Source organism: Artibeus jamaicensis, unplaced genomic scaffold (genome assembly GCF_021234435.1).
Source record: "Artibeus jamaicensis isolate MK-2021 breed Jamaican fruit bat unplaced genomic scaffold, CSHL_Jam_final contig_354, whole genome shotgun sequence".
In the NCBI taxonomy this organism is placed as follows: domain Eukaryota; kingdom Metazoa; phylum Chordata; class Mammalia; order Chiroptera; family Phyllostomidae; genus Artibeus; species Artibeus jamaicensis.
This window is the reverse complement of record NW_026521803.1, coordinates 8,431,731-8,449,052: the sequence shown is the minus strand read 5'-3', so window position 1 is coordinate 8,449,052 and position 17,322 is coordinate 8,431,731.

Sequence of the window (17,322 nt, the reverse complement as noted above, 5' to 3'; positions counted from 1 at the left end):
GTTGGAGTGATGTCTCCTATACTAAAGGAAAGCCAATTCAGTCCCCAGCCAGGGCACATACCTAGGTTTCAGGTTCAATCCCCAGTTGGGGCATGTATAGAAGGCAACCCACCAATGTTTCTTTATCACATTGATAGTTCTCTCTCTCTCTCTCTCTCTCTCTCTCTCTCTTTAAAAATTAGTATACATATCCTTAGGTGAGGATTAAAAAAATGTTAGCAATGTCTTTTTTTAACTTTGGAGATTGTCAGACACATGGATAACTTGAAGTTCAATGAGAGATGATATATGATAAAAACCAATATTATTCTGACGTACTTAATGATGGTCAACCCATTTTAGATTTCACAGGGAAAACTACAGTTTTACTTTTAAGTAAAAATAAATCAGTGAGTAGATGACAAATGATGACAGGTAGATAGATTGATTGATGATGATGATAGATAATTATTTACTGTAGTAAATTATTTAATAATAATTTAAATTTAAATATAATTTAACTAATAGATTAAAGTATTACTTAAGAAACACTGTTTAATAGGAAATGGCAAAAGTATAAGTTATCCTAGATGAAATAAGTCAAGGAATGATATTGTAATCTCTAAAGTAATAACAAAAAGAATGTTAAAAGAATATATCACAAACAAGCTAATAAAAGGAAAAGTAAAATAATGAAAAATACTTGATTAAAACAAATAAGTCCAAAAAAAGAGAGAAAAGGAACCATAAAGCAGGTGAACATAAAAAAAAGCAAATATTAAGAAGAAAGATATAAATCAAATAATCTCAGGAATTAAATTTAAAAGAATAAAATCTCCAATTAAAAGACAAATATTGGGAGTGCAAGGGTGTTAAGTGGTAATGGAAAGATACAACTAAAAATTTTTTAAACAAATATTATCAGTCTGTATAACAATCACAAAAACAACTACAAAACCAAAGCAACCACACAGCTTACAATATACACACCCTACTCTGAGAACATCACTGAAAGCTTTAATCACAGGGAGATGGTAAAAGATAAGCCATGCAAATGATAACATAAAAGTACTATAACAACATTACTATCACAGCAAACTTTAAAGCAAGAAAATTATTAAAGATAAAAGGCATTCATAATAATAAATATAAACCACCAGGAGAATATAATAATTCTGAATAACATAGCTTCAAAAATTGAAGAACTAATGGAACAAATATATAATGATGGTAGGAGACTTTAGCAAACCCCTCTTAGCAAGTGAGAGGGAAAAATAATAAGTCAGTAAGAATACAGGAGATATGAATAACAAAATTAACCAATTTGATTTATTTGACATATGTAGAATACTCCACCCAACAATAAAACTACTCATTCATTCCAAGTACACATGAAGCATCTACAGAATTGGCATTAATTTCTCCATTAATAAATTCTCAACAAATTTCAAAGTATTGAAATCATTCAAAGTATCTCCTGACCTCAGAGAAACTTCCAAATGTTTAAAAATTTAGCAATTCATCTTTAAAAATATTTTTTAAATCCACCTGAGTCAAAGAATAAATCACAATAAAAATTAGAAAACATTTTAACTGTACTGTAATGAAAAAATGACATCAGCCTGTGGAAGGTGGCTACAATTATATCCTAGAGGAAGATGTGTAGTGTTAAATGCATACACTAGCCAAAGGGCTGAAAACCAAGTAAGTGTCTGCCTTGAGTTAGTACAAAAACAGCACATTTAATCAAAAAAAAAAGTAAGAAAAAATAAAAAATAACATGAATTAATGAAATAGAAAATAAATGTACACAAGAGAAAAAATCAATAAAGTTCTTTGAAAAGATAATAATAAACACCTAGCAGAAGAAGTCAAGAAAAAAGAATGCAAAAATTACAAAAATCAAGAATGGAATGAAAAAGGGAACATCACCACAGATTCTACAGCCATTAAGAGATAAAAAGATGTCCAATCCAAGGCTCCAGGTTGCTGGGTGGGGCCTGCGGTGATGGGTCTGGAAAGGCATGACAGGAGTCTTTGTCCCCACACAAGGGCAGGTCTGAAGCTCAGCTCTGCCTGGGCTGACCCACACCAGGACCAGGATAGTGGCCACTGGCTGGTTCCTATCACACAATGGCAGCAGTCACACTGACAGACCCAACTCAGATAAATGCTGCCTCATTCTCAAGGTCTTCACCTACTCTCACCCCTACCCAAATCTAATGCCCTTATTGAGGGACACCTGCTTGTGTAACTGCAGCCCAGGCACTTGTGTCCATCCAGGCCAGTGAGGTGTTCCTGGGTGGGGTCTCTATTTATGACAGCCAGTGTGATGGAGTGTGGGAGCATGTTCCAGGCAGGGAAACAACCATGTGTAAAAGCTTGAAAGTGGGACTGAGCTGGGAAGACTCAGGAAAACTACAGTCTTTCTCGTGTCTGTAGGGAGCAGAGGATGTGAGTGTAGCCACACCAGGAATGACAGGCGGAGGGGTTGTACTTCATTCAGAGGGTCCTGGAGGGGTGGGAACAGAAGGGGACATAGTCTGAGTTAGGTTTTAAGAGTTTTTCAAAGCCTGCTCAGAGGTAAACGGACTGGAATAAGGGTATGGGGACATTGAGGCAAAGAAAGTTGATTCCTTGAAGGAAAAATCATCAAGCTGGTAAGTGGTGGCACCAAGGACTGAAGGCACAGGGGTTACTCTGGAGCTAGACAGGGTACAGTAGAGGCCTGAGCCCATGGAGCCTGGCCATGGTCACCTGCCTTTTCCCATAGGTTCTGACAGTTGAAGAAGCACTTATGGAATCTATGCAGGGAGTGGAGAGGGTCCTAATCCCTCCCTGACCCTAACCACACTCACATGGTCTCTGGAATTGTGGTATCCTGGGACTCTTCACCTGCCCTTGGATCTGGGGATTATGGAGATTTCAATTCAGGGTCCTGAGTCCAGGACAATGATTATATGGAAGGTCTCCCATTTCAGAAAACCCATGTAACAGGTGTGGACATTTATCCCAGGAACCAGTACCAGGATGGGAAAATTCTTAAAGCTAATTCTCAGAAAACCACAGGTCTTTCTTTCAGATGGGAACAAAGGTAATGGGGCCAGAATCAGGATTGTAACAGTTGCCTGAAAACTTGGGCAATTATTATATGTAGGTAATGGAAGGTTTGGATCAGAGAAGGGAGGTGGTCTTAGCAGAAGACCACCTAGGTACAAACAGGCTCCCTCTAGCTGCAGAATAGAAAATAAACCATGGGGGTGAGGGAGAAGGAAGGGAACCTAGAAAGAGGCTACTGCGATAGTCCAGGTAAGTATTGATGCATCAGAGTGATGGTCTTGGAGGTGGGAGAAGTACTTGGATTATGAGTCTATTTTTAAAGAAAGAACAAGCAGATTTTGAACTGTTGTAGGTGACAGAAATAAAAGGAGGAGTCAGGAATGAACCGAGAGATTTGGGTTCCAGCACCTCAAGGGATGGGAGCTCAGTCAACTAGGATGGGTATTATGGGCTGATTTTTGTTACCATAACATTTGTATGTTGAAGTTCCAATCCCTTGTCCCTCAGAATGCACCCATACTTAGAGATAAGGTCTTTAAATAGGCGGTTAGGTTAAAATTAAATATGTAAGTCAGGGCGCTAATTTGATATAAGTGGTGTCATTATAAGAGCAAGAAACACCAGGAGCACATAATCACAATTAAACAACCAGATGAAGAGACAGGTGAAAGGCAACAATCTGCAAGCCAAGGAGGGAGGCCTCGGGAGGAAACCAAACTTGCCCACACCTTGATCTTGAACTTCCAGCCTATAAGTACTATAAGAAATAGATAACTGTTCTGTTACTTAAGCCAAAAAAAAGAAAAGAAAGGAAGGAATTTAGGAAGTTAGGGAGGGAGAAAGAAAAGAGAATGCCAAGATAATTCAGTGGGAAAAGGATAGTTTTTCAACAAACAATGCAGGAAAAATTGGATATCTACATGCAAAAGAGTGAAATTGAACCCTTACCCACCTCATATACAAAATTAACTCAAAATCAATCAAAGACTTAAACATAAAGTTTAAAACTATTAAGCCCTTAAAAGAAAATAGGTAGGAAAAGTTGCATGACATTGGATTTGACAATGAGTTCTTGAATATGATACCAAAAGAATAGGCAACCAAAAAATAGATAATTAGTACCTCATCAAAATTTAAAAGAAAATTGCATTGAAGGAGACTATCAAAAGAATGAGAAGACAACTAACAGAATGAGAGAAATAGTTGCAAATCATATATCTGATAAAGGGTTAATATCCAAAATATATAAGAATTCCTACATTTCAACACAAGAAAACACAACCCAATTCAAAAATGGACAAAGGATTTGAATAAACATTTCTCTGAAGAAAATGTACAAATTGCCAATAAACATACTAAAAGATGCTCAGCATCACTGATCATTAGGAAAATGCAAATCAAAACGTTAGGGGGGGGGTGCATAGGACAGATGTTTCTCTCCCTCTTTATAAATAATTAAATCTTTGTTAAAGCTTAAATTTTATAGTTTAAAAAAACTAGGAGATACGCACTGCATACTCATTGAGATGGCTATTATTTTTTTTAAAAAAAGAGAAAATAACAAGTGTTGGTATGAATGTGGAGAAATGGGAATGTTTGTGCATGGCTGGTGGGAATGTAAAATGGTGTGGCCACCATAGAAAACAGTTTGACAGTTATTCAAAAGTAAATGTAGTATTAGCATATGATCTAGCAGTTCCACTTCTAAGAAAATACCCAAAAGAACTAAAAGTAGGGGCTCAGGTTCTTGCACACCCATGTTCATAGCAGTATTACTCACAATAATCAAAAGATGTAAACAATGTAACCCAAATTCTCAGCAGCAATTGAATAAATGAACAAAATGTAGTATATACACACAATAAAATAATAAAAGAAATGAAATTCTAAACATGCAATAACACAGATAACCTTGAGGACACATACTAAGTGAAATAAGCCAGACACAAAAGGACAAGTATTGAATGATTTCATTTAAGAGATACCTACGGTAGTCGAATGTGTGAAGACAGTAGAACAGAGGTTACCAAGGGCTGAGGGGGGAGGGACATTTGTTTAAAGGGTGCAGAGTTTCTATATGAGATGAGGAAAATGCTCTGGAATTAAATAATAGTGATGATTCGTCAATATGGGGCATGTTCCTAATGTCACTGAATTGTACACATAAAAAATGGTTTCAATGGCCAATTTTAAGTTAGGTGTATGTTACCACAATTTTTAAAAGTTATACAGAAAAATTCCATCAGCGCAGATCAGCATATTAACAGCATAATGAAGACAAACCATGACCATTTCAATAGATACAGAAAAATTACTTGATAAAATTTTAAAAGACTCATTTGTGATATTTTTGTCTTAACTTACTATAGATAGAAGGGAATTTAGCTAAATATATTTTAAAATCTTAATTATCTTTTTTTTAAAGAAACTACAGTAATATAATACTTAATAGAAAAATATCAAAAAAATTCCCCCTAAGATTGGGAATAAAATGAGAATACCCACTATCACTACTCCTAATCGACATTGTTCTGTAATGTCTATAAATCAAGAAAAAGAAATAAAAATTGTAGAAACTTGGAAAGAAGAAATAAGAACTGTCATTATTTATAGATAACATGACGTATACATAGGAAATCTAAAACACTCCACAATTAGAAAATTAATAAGTGAAAAGCAAGATCTCTACTTAAAACATCAATATACAAAAATCCTTTATACCACAATGATTAGAAAATGAAGACTTTTAAATGATGACATTTATAATGTGATTTAAAAAACCAAATGCCTAGAAATAAATTTTAACAAAATGTGAAGCAGGACCTCTACACAGAAAATGATGTAATGTTATTGTGAGAAGTTAAAGGAGAACTTAATAAGCAGAGGGATATACCATGTACATGGACTCAACATAGTTAAGATGTTAATTCTTCCCAAATAGAAATATAGATCCAATATAATCCCAATCAAAACCCCAGTCACCAAAGCTTCCCATATAGTTAGGCAGTCAGACACAGGCCTGACAAACTACTGAAGAATGAGAGTCCATAAATACGAAAGCTCTCCACTACACAGAGCAGCTAATTAGAAAACACAGCAGCATATTACAGGTACAACTGTACATGTAGATGTGTATAAGGAGCTGGTAAACGAAGAAACCAAAGGCACAGATAAGGTGGTGATACTGAGTCATGAGAAAAAGTCCGGAATGGTTACCCTGGCATACAATTTATAAAAGGTGGCAACCCCTAACTAACACTGGCATGATTTGCTCTACCTGCTTAAGAAACACCCAGAACTGGAATTGCCTGGGTGGGGATGACAGGTTTGGACGATGGAGCTCTGGCAGGGAGAGGAAAGAGAGAAAGTCATCCTGGGGACAGCCACCCACAGCCCTCTCCTGGCTGACATCAGCCTCTCCCCAGGCACTTTGTCAAATGATAACTCCAACAAGCCCTTTGTATGCCGGTATGGTACTATTGATCCATTTTCAGCAAAGGGAAATGTATGCATCTTCTTCTCTTTCACACTTTTAGTTTCTTATTTAACTAGATATGGGATAGAAGCCAAGTACCATCTCTCACTACTATCCAGAACACCCCCAAAATAAGATGACTAAATCTGAAAGAAAACGAAATTTGAAAAACACAGAGGCAGTTCATGCAGCTAACCCACACAAAGAAGCACACAGATTTGAGTCCACAAGCTGATTAATCTTGGGGTTAAGTCCCCACATTTGTTCTTAACTCCTCCCAGTTTTGCCTATGGGTCTCTAACTTTCATCAGACTTAAGCAGGTGAATTATCAGTTTGTGGATATCTAAGCTCCTATTTCTCTCTCTTCCTTCTATTGGTTTCATTTTTGTTTGTTTGTTTTTTGCTTTTCACCACTTATTCTGGAACCTGTATCAGAGGATAATGGGGAAAAAAAACAGAGGCTTGAATGTAATTAATTAAATGTCAGAGGAAAGGTGAAATATACCTGAAGTCAGGGGTTCTAAATTTTTATTTTTTTAAGGTTTTTTGGTTTTGTTTTTTTTTTTTTTTTTTTCAGAAAGAGGGGAAGGGAGGAAGAAAGAGAAAGAGAAACACCAACATATGAGACCTGGCCCGCAACCCAGGCATGTGCCCTGCCTGACTAGGAATCACACCTGTAACATTTTGGTCATAGGTTGGCACTCAATCCACTGAGCCACACCAGCCAGGGCTAAAAATTTTTTAATTAGTATTATTATATGTGATTTTCCTTTATCCAGCCTCCCTTTTTCTCACTCTTTTTTTTTTAAGAGTCTCTGCCTGCCTATCTTAAATAATGAAGGTCATTTGGGCTAGGATGTTGTTTGTTCTTGGCTGAGAATATTTGACTGTGCAACTTCCTGTTTAGACATGATTTCTGAGGGTTCTGTTATTACAAATGATTTTTTTGATTACTGAATTCCACATGTAATGAAACAAAAACACATTTGAATCATTATCTTTCTAGACTGTGAGTTCTATATATAACTAAAATTTCTTTCAAAAGGAGCAAAATCATCTTCCACCTTCAAAACATATTCTTCCTCTTTTATTCTAAAAATACCTCCATTGGTGGCACCACCATCCACTCAGCTGCCTAAACTAGACACCAAGAAGTAAGCCAAGAAAGTGAGGGGCAAGTATCCCTGCCCCTCACTTTCTACCCCAGCAATCAAGAATCCTGTTGAGTTCACTAACGTGTGTTTCTTGGTTAAGAGGTGGACAAAGCATCAGTACCCTTTGGCTCCCCTTGGATGTGTCTCTGGACACAATTTTTCATTCCACTGACTTGGAAGCAATAGGACTGATCTTTATTTCCTAAAGTATATTTACCAATAAAGCCTTTGGAAACTGGAATAAAAAGAATCCTGTTGAGTTCACCAACGTCCTTTCTTGGTGTCCCTGACTCTCCTCCTTCCCCAGAGGAGCTGCCTGCATCTCCTTCACCAGCCCTTACTCCAAAGGCTCCAATGGTCTTCTGTCCCAACTCTTGCCACTGGTCTCCACCTCCAATCTGCCTTCCACACAGAATGCTCTATCTTGACGGAGAACATATGAGGTATGTCCAGAAGGTATCCAGCCAATGTAATATGAAAAATAGAGACATTTACTGAAGAAGATATGAGGTACAATAAACATTGTACAGGACAATGACACTTCAGTCTCCTTCAGAGTAGGCATTTTGGGACCTCACAGTTTTTCCAATCACCATCAGCTGTCCAGTGGTACTTCCCCAAATCTCATCAACGGTCTGAAATCTCTTCCCTTTCAAAAGTGATTTTAGTTTGGGGAAAAGCCAGAAGTCTCAAGATGCCAAATCTGGTTATAATGGGGCTGAGTCACCTGGGCGATTTGATATTTTGCCAAAAAACTCTGCATGAGACATGATGCATGAGCAGGAGTGTTGTCGTGATGAGGCTGCCAATCAGCAGTGGCCCATAGCTGCAGCCTTCTGAATCATCTGGATAGTTTCCGCAGAGGAATGTTCAAGTTTAATGCAAAATTTGATGCAGATTCATTGCTCGACTTGCTCAGTCATTTTGAATGCAATAGCCACACAGCACACATGCACGTACCACCCCCACTGACTAGAACAGTGGAGTCATCATTGCTCACACATGCACATTCCAGTCCTCTCTCCTTGGCTGCCAGGTACATTGAAGTCCTGAAAACCATTCTCACGATATTAACTATGGCTGGGCTTTTTCTGGACAGACATCTTATATTCAGTCAATAGCTCCCTACAACCTTCAGCATGAAGGTCAAAGGCCCCAGCCAAGCAGAGAAGGCTTCTAGGATTTGTTTCTCTTTTCAGCCTCTTTGCCCACCATTCCCAGATTTACACTTTACATCCTGGCAACCTGACTTCCTTGTGGTTGCCCCCCTGCCTACTACTCTCTCACACCTCCATGCCTTTCTCATACCAGAAGCCCTCCTTTACCCATTCACTACTTCCTGCACCTAAGCACTTTCAGGGGTCCCCATCACTCCATTCTCTACACTGACCTGTAAGTACCAGTTTGTGTCCCTCTCCTCACACCACTGAGTGACTGTCTCCCTTCTGCATCACCAGCACCTAGCTTGGTACACAGTAGGTGCTCAACAAATATTCACCAAATACAGTGGATGGGGAGTTGCATTGGTAATATGTATATTTAAATAGTTTAGAAGTTAGGTATATAAAACATAATGTACAAAAGAGTAAAAACAAATATGTTTTTGAAAGTTTTTCATTGCTTTGGACCAGAGCACAGAACCAGTCCTTTGTTCTTCCCACAAATCAGTGGCATCCAGCCAATGCATTGGATTGCTTTTGCTTCCTGAACAATCAGAGTAAACATCTATTGCATTACTTATTAAATGCAGGTGCTGAGTGCTTCACATGGGTTGTCTTTTTAATCTGCCGAACTACCCTATTAGGTAAGAACCTTTGTTAAATGTGAGGAAACTGAGGCTTAGGAAAAATAATGTTAATTCTTGGTGGAGCTGGAATTTGGAATTTGACATCTGGTCCCAAAGTTCATGCTCTTAACCATTCCAATTTCCATAGAAGTCAGGGTCAGAAGGCAGTATATTGAAATGTAGAGTCAAAATTACTCTTGGGAATATCGTTTCATCAGGAATCTATACCTCTTTGGCAGGAAGTTAGAACACATGTTACAATTCATAGGCACACACTTGTAGTCCAGGTCCTCCAGGCAAAGTCAAGGGCTCTTTCCATCTGCACTATAATCTGCTACGAATTTGACTTGTCTCCTTAACCATTGTTGTAGTACTAGATGCTACAGCTTGATGGCTTTTTTCTCTCTCGAATCTTCAAGGACCCTGTTAGACGAGCAAATCCACACTTCTGAACCATGTTAGAGATGGACATCCCATCTCTTAGGAAGCTCAAAGCCACTCCTGCACTAGGGTTGAAAACTAATCACTGCTGAGCACTAACTAGTAAGAGAAGATGGCTTGCATGTAGGAGCTGTGCTGCACAGGACTAAAAACTGCTAGAATCACACTCAGCAGGGTGAGATGTTTACACTGAGAGGATGTGAAAAAGCCCAGTTGCGAAATAGCAAATTCCTGTACCCTCATCCTGTCTTCCTGTGGGACCCCGGGTGGAACGGCTGGCCTAATTGCCAGCTCTATGTAAATGGCTTTCTTCTCACTCAAATGTGTGCCTATTTGAGTTTACGTAAATTAAATGCACAGATGAAATTATTCCATTACGTCAGGACCTCCCATTGCTCAGGGTCAGGGCACCTGACGTTGACAATGATATCCATTTTTATTTTGAGATCTCTATTGTGGGGAAATGGGATAACTGACACGCAGTTCTTCCTTTCCTTCCACCTAAATCCCTTAAGCAGCATGTTAAAATGGTTTCTACCTGCTTCATTCTTTTCAGAGGTAAGGAACAGATGCCTATCCCCAATGCCTTAAAAGCAGTACTTGCAACTCCTGAACTTCCTGTGAAGTCTGCATTTTTTTTCCTTGCAATAATATGATTAAATCAGATGTTTGCAACAACCTTGAACGGTAGGTAGGTAGGTAGATAGATAGCTGCAGAACTTAAAATACCGGCTAATAGATGCGTTTGAAATTCCGTTGAGAAAGTTTAAGGAAGCCCACTGTTTTCTCATGGGAAATTATGATTCAGGCCTTTTTTTTCTGTTTACACTAAGTACACTATGACCAAACTCTAATTAACTTTAGGTGAAGAAGGTCAACAACAAAAGAACTGAATTACCATAAAAGAATGACCAACCCTCACAGAACACAAAGAGTACAATGAAAACTACTATATGAATTTTTTGGTGGACATAGTAGCTTAGCAACAAATATTTACTTCCTGTTATAAAAAAATATGGGTCCTATATAATAAAGAGTTCCTGCACGGTTAATCATATATGCAGCCACAGTTTTCCTTGGAAATAGATGGTCACAAGCCATTGTCTTAAAGGAAAACTTCATATCAGCAACAAGATCAAGTACAGAAATAAAAAGACTGCAATGACAAGTTCAAAGTTCCTAGCAGAATCATCCCAACCCAAATCAAGTTGCTCCTGGTATTGGCTTTCAATGCCATGGCCACTCATCACAGCTCAGGGGGCTTTCCTGGCAGTGGAAAGAGCTAGCTCCCAGCTAGCTCTGTCATTTGGGTCAGTCCACAGTCCACCCAAGCTAGCAGGTGACAGTAGACCTTCCCTATTCCGCACACCTCTCAAGTTGCATGCTGCATTCTTCAGGCTCTAGTGTCTTATGGTAAAATGTGCATGATATAAAATTCACCACCTTACCCATTTTTAAGCACACAGTTCAGTGGCATTAAGTACGGTCACGGTGTTGTGCAGCCGTCCCCACCATTCATCTCCAGACCTCCTTCATCCTGCAAAACTGACACTGCCCATTGAACAGCAGCTCCCCTTCCCTCCCCACAGTCCCTGGCAACCACCTTCTACTTCGTGTCCCTATGAGTTTGACTTTTTTAAGTACCTCATATAAGTGGAATCATTCAGTATTTGTCTTTTTGTGACTGGCTTATGTCACTTCAGGTAATGTCTTCGAGGTCCATCCATGTCGTAGCATGACTCAGAATCTCCTTCCTTTTTCTGGCTGGTTAATATTCCATTTGCCATATTGATTTTGTCCTATCTGTAGAACACTTGTGCGCAATAAGGGGAGTAAAAGGTTGATCACATAACTCGCCCACTCCTCTCATCCACTATGCAATGAAATTGATACCTGGGGTATCACTTTGTATCTATCACTAGTGGGGCCACGGAACAGTCAGAAGAAAATCCCTCATAGGAAAACTTGGTGAGAGTATAGATTAGACCAGAAGTTCATGTGCCTTTAACAAGTCCATGGTTGGGCTTCAGGAAGTTTGTGAATTCCCTGAAACTGAAACCAAAAGTATGGGCCTTTGTCTTTTTCTGGGAAAAGAGTCCCTAGTTTTTATGAGCTTTTTGAAAAGACCGTTGGCCTCCAAATGCTAAGCATCACTGGTCTCGGTGACCTTTCACTAGGGTTGAACTGGGATGAATTGCCATTGCTTTCTTTCATTTGGGCACTTGGTACCATGAAATGGCAGTGCTGCTGTCTTCTGAAGCACCTGTGACAATTGAAACTCTCCACTGTACCTCGGCCTCCCGGAGCACCTGCTTCCAGGAGTACATTCAAAGGATGATGGGGTTGGCTGTGTTTGGTCTAATTTTCTTTCATAGTGTGTAAGAAATTATTTTTCAGTATGACAGAAAAAACTTAATACTAAAAATATTTTCACAAGATTCAATGTCACACTAGTATGGTAATGGGAAGTAGAAAAAGCGTATAAAGCCTGGTCTCTGATCTTGAAGAACTGAAACTCATGTGAGAGAGACAGGGCTTAACCAACATTAAGCCAACATTAAACACTACTCAGGACCTCAACACTACCAGTGAACTACACACAAGCCAGACATGTGGCATCAACCCAAGTTTGCTAGAAGAATGGTCCTAGGGTCAAAGTCCGCTTGAATCATGTTGCCCAGTGGAGAAAATTCCTATTGATGCTAGCTAGCATCTAGGAAAAATCTGACTTTAGGTACAAACTGGTATGCTTTCACTCCTTTGAAAGGAAAACTATGTGACTGACCTCATCTTCCTTTAAAATTTGGCCACCAGGAAGCTCAGAGCCATATTTCTGGCTCAACAATGGCAATTATGTAAGTCCAAATATTCTCCACATATTTGTTTTATTATCCAGCCTTCTTCCGTTCCTCATAGTTGACCTTCAATTTATGTTTTCTGTGGTCTGGATTCTATTTTTGAATTTGTATTTATTTCTCCATTGAGTTTGCACTGCTCACGGCTGCAGTCCTCGGTAGAAGGAGACTTGTTGTCTATGGCACAGACGTTGAAAGGAGCTGGGGTCTAACGGGGAAATGAGATTGATGCCTGCCATGCCAGTAATTCCTGCTTCCCTCCAGGTAAACTCCCCACCCTTCTCCGCCTGCTCTGAGTCTCCCTGCCAGGCTGTAGGCTGGCAGTGGCTGTGTTCTTTCACCAAAGGCCCCAGTTCTTAAGGCCTTCTTATGCTTGTAGCTATAGCATTCTTGGGTTTTAATAAGTTTCCTCCTCTTGCTCCATCAGTGCTAGGAGTGGCAACAGCTCCTCCTTTCTACTCCTGCTGGGACTCAACCCTCACTGGTTTCTTTCAGCCATGCCCATACCTATGCAAGTAGTGGCTGTGTAGGCTATTCAATTATTCCATCTGGGTGTGAGCTGGGATGGTGGCCGATAAGTCTATCAGAATGGGTTGGGGTTTTTTGCCATTTCTCCACACACACAATACATTCCAGTCATACTGCTTTGTGTGCATCTCTGTGACAGCACCAGCTTCTTCTTGCCTCTGAATCTTTATACATTCTATTCCTTCCACCTGAAAACCCTTTGCCTTCAGTTCATCTCTCTCAACTCACTTTTACACACTCACAGTGCTCAGTGGGTGCTACCACCCAGACTTACCCCTCTGAACTGTCATTCTTTGTTTCTGGGTCTGTCCCCTCCTCTGGACTGTAAGGCCAGACTTGTGCCTAATTATTTGCTGTGTTCCCAGCACCTGGTACTCAATAAAAATTGTTGACTGGATGAATGAATACACAAGTGACTACAAGGCCCCTGGCTTTCCCATTGTGCAAGGCTGCCTCTGGGCTGCATCCTATACTTGCCTGCAGGGCTGCTAAATCCTTCTTCCCCATGGATTGCTGTGCTGGTCAGAGGCCCAGGGCTGCCTTGGGAAAGCACAGCAATGGACTGGGCTGGCTGGGTCCACAGAGGGTGCCCCAGGGGGTGTGGTTGAGAGAGACTGATGGAAGATGAAAGATGAGAAGGGGAAGTGAGGTCACTGCAGGAAATCTAGTAAGACTCAGGCCCGACTCCAAGGTAACTGGGAATCACTCAGGCCCCAAAAAGCAAAATGGCACCAAAGTGACCCAAAAGGAGGTGATTTTGAAGACGGATTCAGAGCAAATGGGAGGAGAGGGTACTTCAAGAACAGGGCATCTGCTGAGGGGCAGAGGGGTGGCGGTTGAGCCATGAGAGAGAAGGAAGAAAATGACCATGGGTGTTTCCCACAAACTAACGGGTCTCACTCTTTTTTTATCATCTCCCCAAAGCTTTCCCCTTGTCCCTGTGTAGCCATGACAACCTTAGCTACAGCCCTGATGTACGGCTCTTTAAGGCTACAATATAGGCTCTTTTTGAGTAAAGTCAGTATACTTTAGTGACTAAGAATGTGGCCTGTGGTATCACAAAACCCTCAGTTTAAGTCCCAATTCTGCCCCTCACCCACTTGGTCAAATGACCCCCAACTCTTATGATGGGATTCTCTCAGCTACAAAGTGAGGACAACAATGGTACCCACTGCCTAAGGCTGTTTTGAGTATTAATTGTTTCTATATGTAGAATGTGCAGCCCTCTGCCTGGGATATAATACACATTTCTACTGTTTTTCTTTTATTACTTTTATGTTAAGCTTAATTTCTAAGGCAACGCACCAAGGGGAAATCAGCTAAGATACTAAGTAAACAAAATCACAGACATGCTACTAACCACACAAAAACGGGAAAAATTCTGACAAGTGCTTAAAATGCTAAATCATCAATACCATGTGTACTGTTTCCTTTTTAATAACAAAAGGTTCCAGGTTTGGAATTCCTACCACTGTTGGACTTGGGTTCAGCTCTTCTCACACATTATCTGTGCTCCAGAGACTCACCCATCCTTTCAGTATCATTTCCTCCACTCTGGAGACAAGGAAACTGAGATTTAGAAGGCTACTAGACTCACCTAAGGCCACATGACTAAAAATGACAGAAAACTGAGGTTGGCCCCAAAGTCCGTACCTGTCCTTCAGGGTCACTGTGCTTTCTCAAGGTGACCTTGTCGGTGCTCCCAACATTATTTAGATGCAATTGTTAAGAAAAAACATAAAAGTCTAGGGTTATGTCTATTAGAAAACCCACATGTGCTTATAAAAAATTTGCTGGTTAAGATAAATGATGAATTTCCAACTGCTGACCTATGACATCCATCACATGCACAGAAACGTATTCTAAATTCATCATTTCAAGTTGAACCTCTCTCATGTTAGCCTCTTTTGCTTGTATAAGTGGGGCCCCTGCAGCATGTGGGGAGCATTTTAGCCCCCCCCCCCGATGCTGGCACTGGGTGATCGGCTGGCCAGGGAAGTCAGGCCTTGCACCCATGACTTGAACATCTCTAAAATTCTTGTCTCTGTGTGTAATGTTTGGACCCTTTCTGAGAACCATCACCAGGTCTGTATTACATCCTTGACACGTCTGCAGATACTCTGAGAGAGGTGGAGTTGAGCAAAAAAAGTAAAGCCCAGAAACAATTGAAGAGTAATGGTTCCAGCTCTACACAAGTGCTATTTTGGTATCTTGGCCTTGTACCTGACAAATGAGTAGAAACATAGATGTCCATTAGAAAGAGAAATCAAGGAAGGAACGAGCCCCTCACAATGCCCTTTTGGTTCTCAGATATTCATTCATTTGACCTTGTTCCCTCTTAAGACAAGGCATATGCTGGGGTCTTCCTATGTACAGCTTCAACCGCCACTTCAACTTGTCCTTAAAAAGCTCTGCAAGAAAATAAAAGACTAATATGATAATATACACTTATAGCTTATAAAATATACCTGTGTGTTGTGATACGTGTGCTTTTCACAGCAAAGCAGAGAGTTAGCAGGGCTGATGTTACTGTGCTTATGGTACAGATGAAGAAACTGCAGGACAGAAGTTAAGTCTATTAGCCAAGGTCACGGAACTGGTAAAATCAAAATTCAAACCCAATATTTCATTGATCTAAATCCAAGTCCAGGGTTCTTTTATCTCACCTTTAAAAAAAAACCACAGTCATAGCTAGAAGGGAAATTACATACAGAAAATTGGGGAAAGTACTGGGACAGGGTACTAGTGTCCCTGCTGCACTCAAAGAATCCCAAGTAGCAGCCCGATAGCAGGTGTTTTCATCCGCCCCACTAGGCCTGCCCACTCTGCCTGCCGCTGTGGCCTTTGCTCCTTTCTGCTCTGGCGGCCACTCTCCTCGACAGGTCTGCTGGTGTCTGGAGTCACAGGGCTGCAGCTACATGCCCCGGAAGGCACGGGGGCCCCCAAACCATACAGAAACAGGAACACGGCCCAATGGCTCATCCTTGACACCGTGGCTTGGTCCCTTCCCACTCCTGCTCGGCCCTGCATTGTCCAAGAGAGCCTCTGGCCACACCCCGCCTGCTTCAGGAGGCCCACCAAGGCTAAAACGCCCAATGCCCAAGGCTAAAACGCTCCACATATTTGTCATCTACTGGCTTCTTACATGAGGAGGTAAATAGCCTCTCCCCAGTTTACAGAGGAGCAAACTGAGGCTCAGAGATAGGAATACTGATTGAGCCGGTTGTTACCCGGCTACTTCATAGCAGAGCTAGGAACCACAACCCAACAAAGCCTGCCTTTTGCTTATCTCCAGTTAACACAATGCACACTGCAGGCCCAGTGCAGGTTAACGGAGACCTTGAGGCAGTGCAGGGGCATGGTGAGCCAGCCTGGGAAAGAGGCCAGCTTTCCCGGCTTCCAGTCTGCACACCCAGCCACGGGACCTTGCTGCTCTCCTTCTGTAACACAACCTGGAAACGGACAGTGGATCTCACTCGAACACAGCAGGCCAGTGTGGGAGTATTTTCCAGATGAATATTAAGGGGGGAAAAGTTCAGGTTAATGTAGGGATCTATGGCCCAAAATACCAAAAGGGAAAGTACGGTAATTCACAGAGGGCTTAAAAACAAAACAAAGGAGGGAAAATTGAAACAAAAGCTATCTCATTGACGATCTGCCATTTCCTTTTTTCCAGTTGCTTTTTTTCCCTCTTGGGAAACTGGCATGTGCCTCTCCTCTCACCAAGCACATAACATGTAAAGACAAGGGCTGGGTCTAACGAGGCATTAATAGAATGTGACTGCAGAGCCCAGGTATCCACGGGCCCCTGAAGCACACCAGGCTGCTCAATCCAGAGCCAGGCAAACGGTGTCCCACCTGCGCTGGAAGCTATTTACTGACATTTAGTGATTTAGACAAGGCCACGGGTTTTAAAACAGGCCCCTTTTCCTGAATTTTATTGCCTGGTTCCATATTGTTTCACTAAAAATAATTAACTTTCCATAACATTACTTACACTGACCTTTCACTTAGCAAAAGCAAGGTTAAAAAGAGAGCCGAGA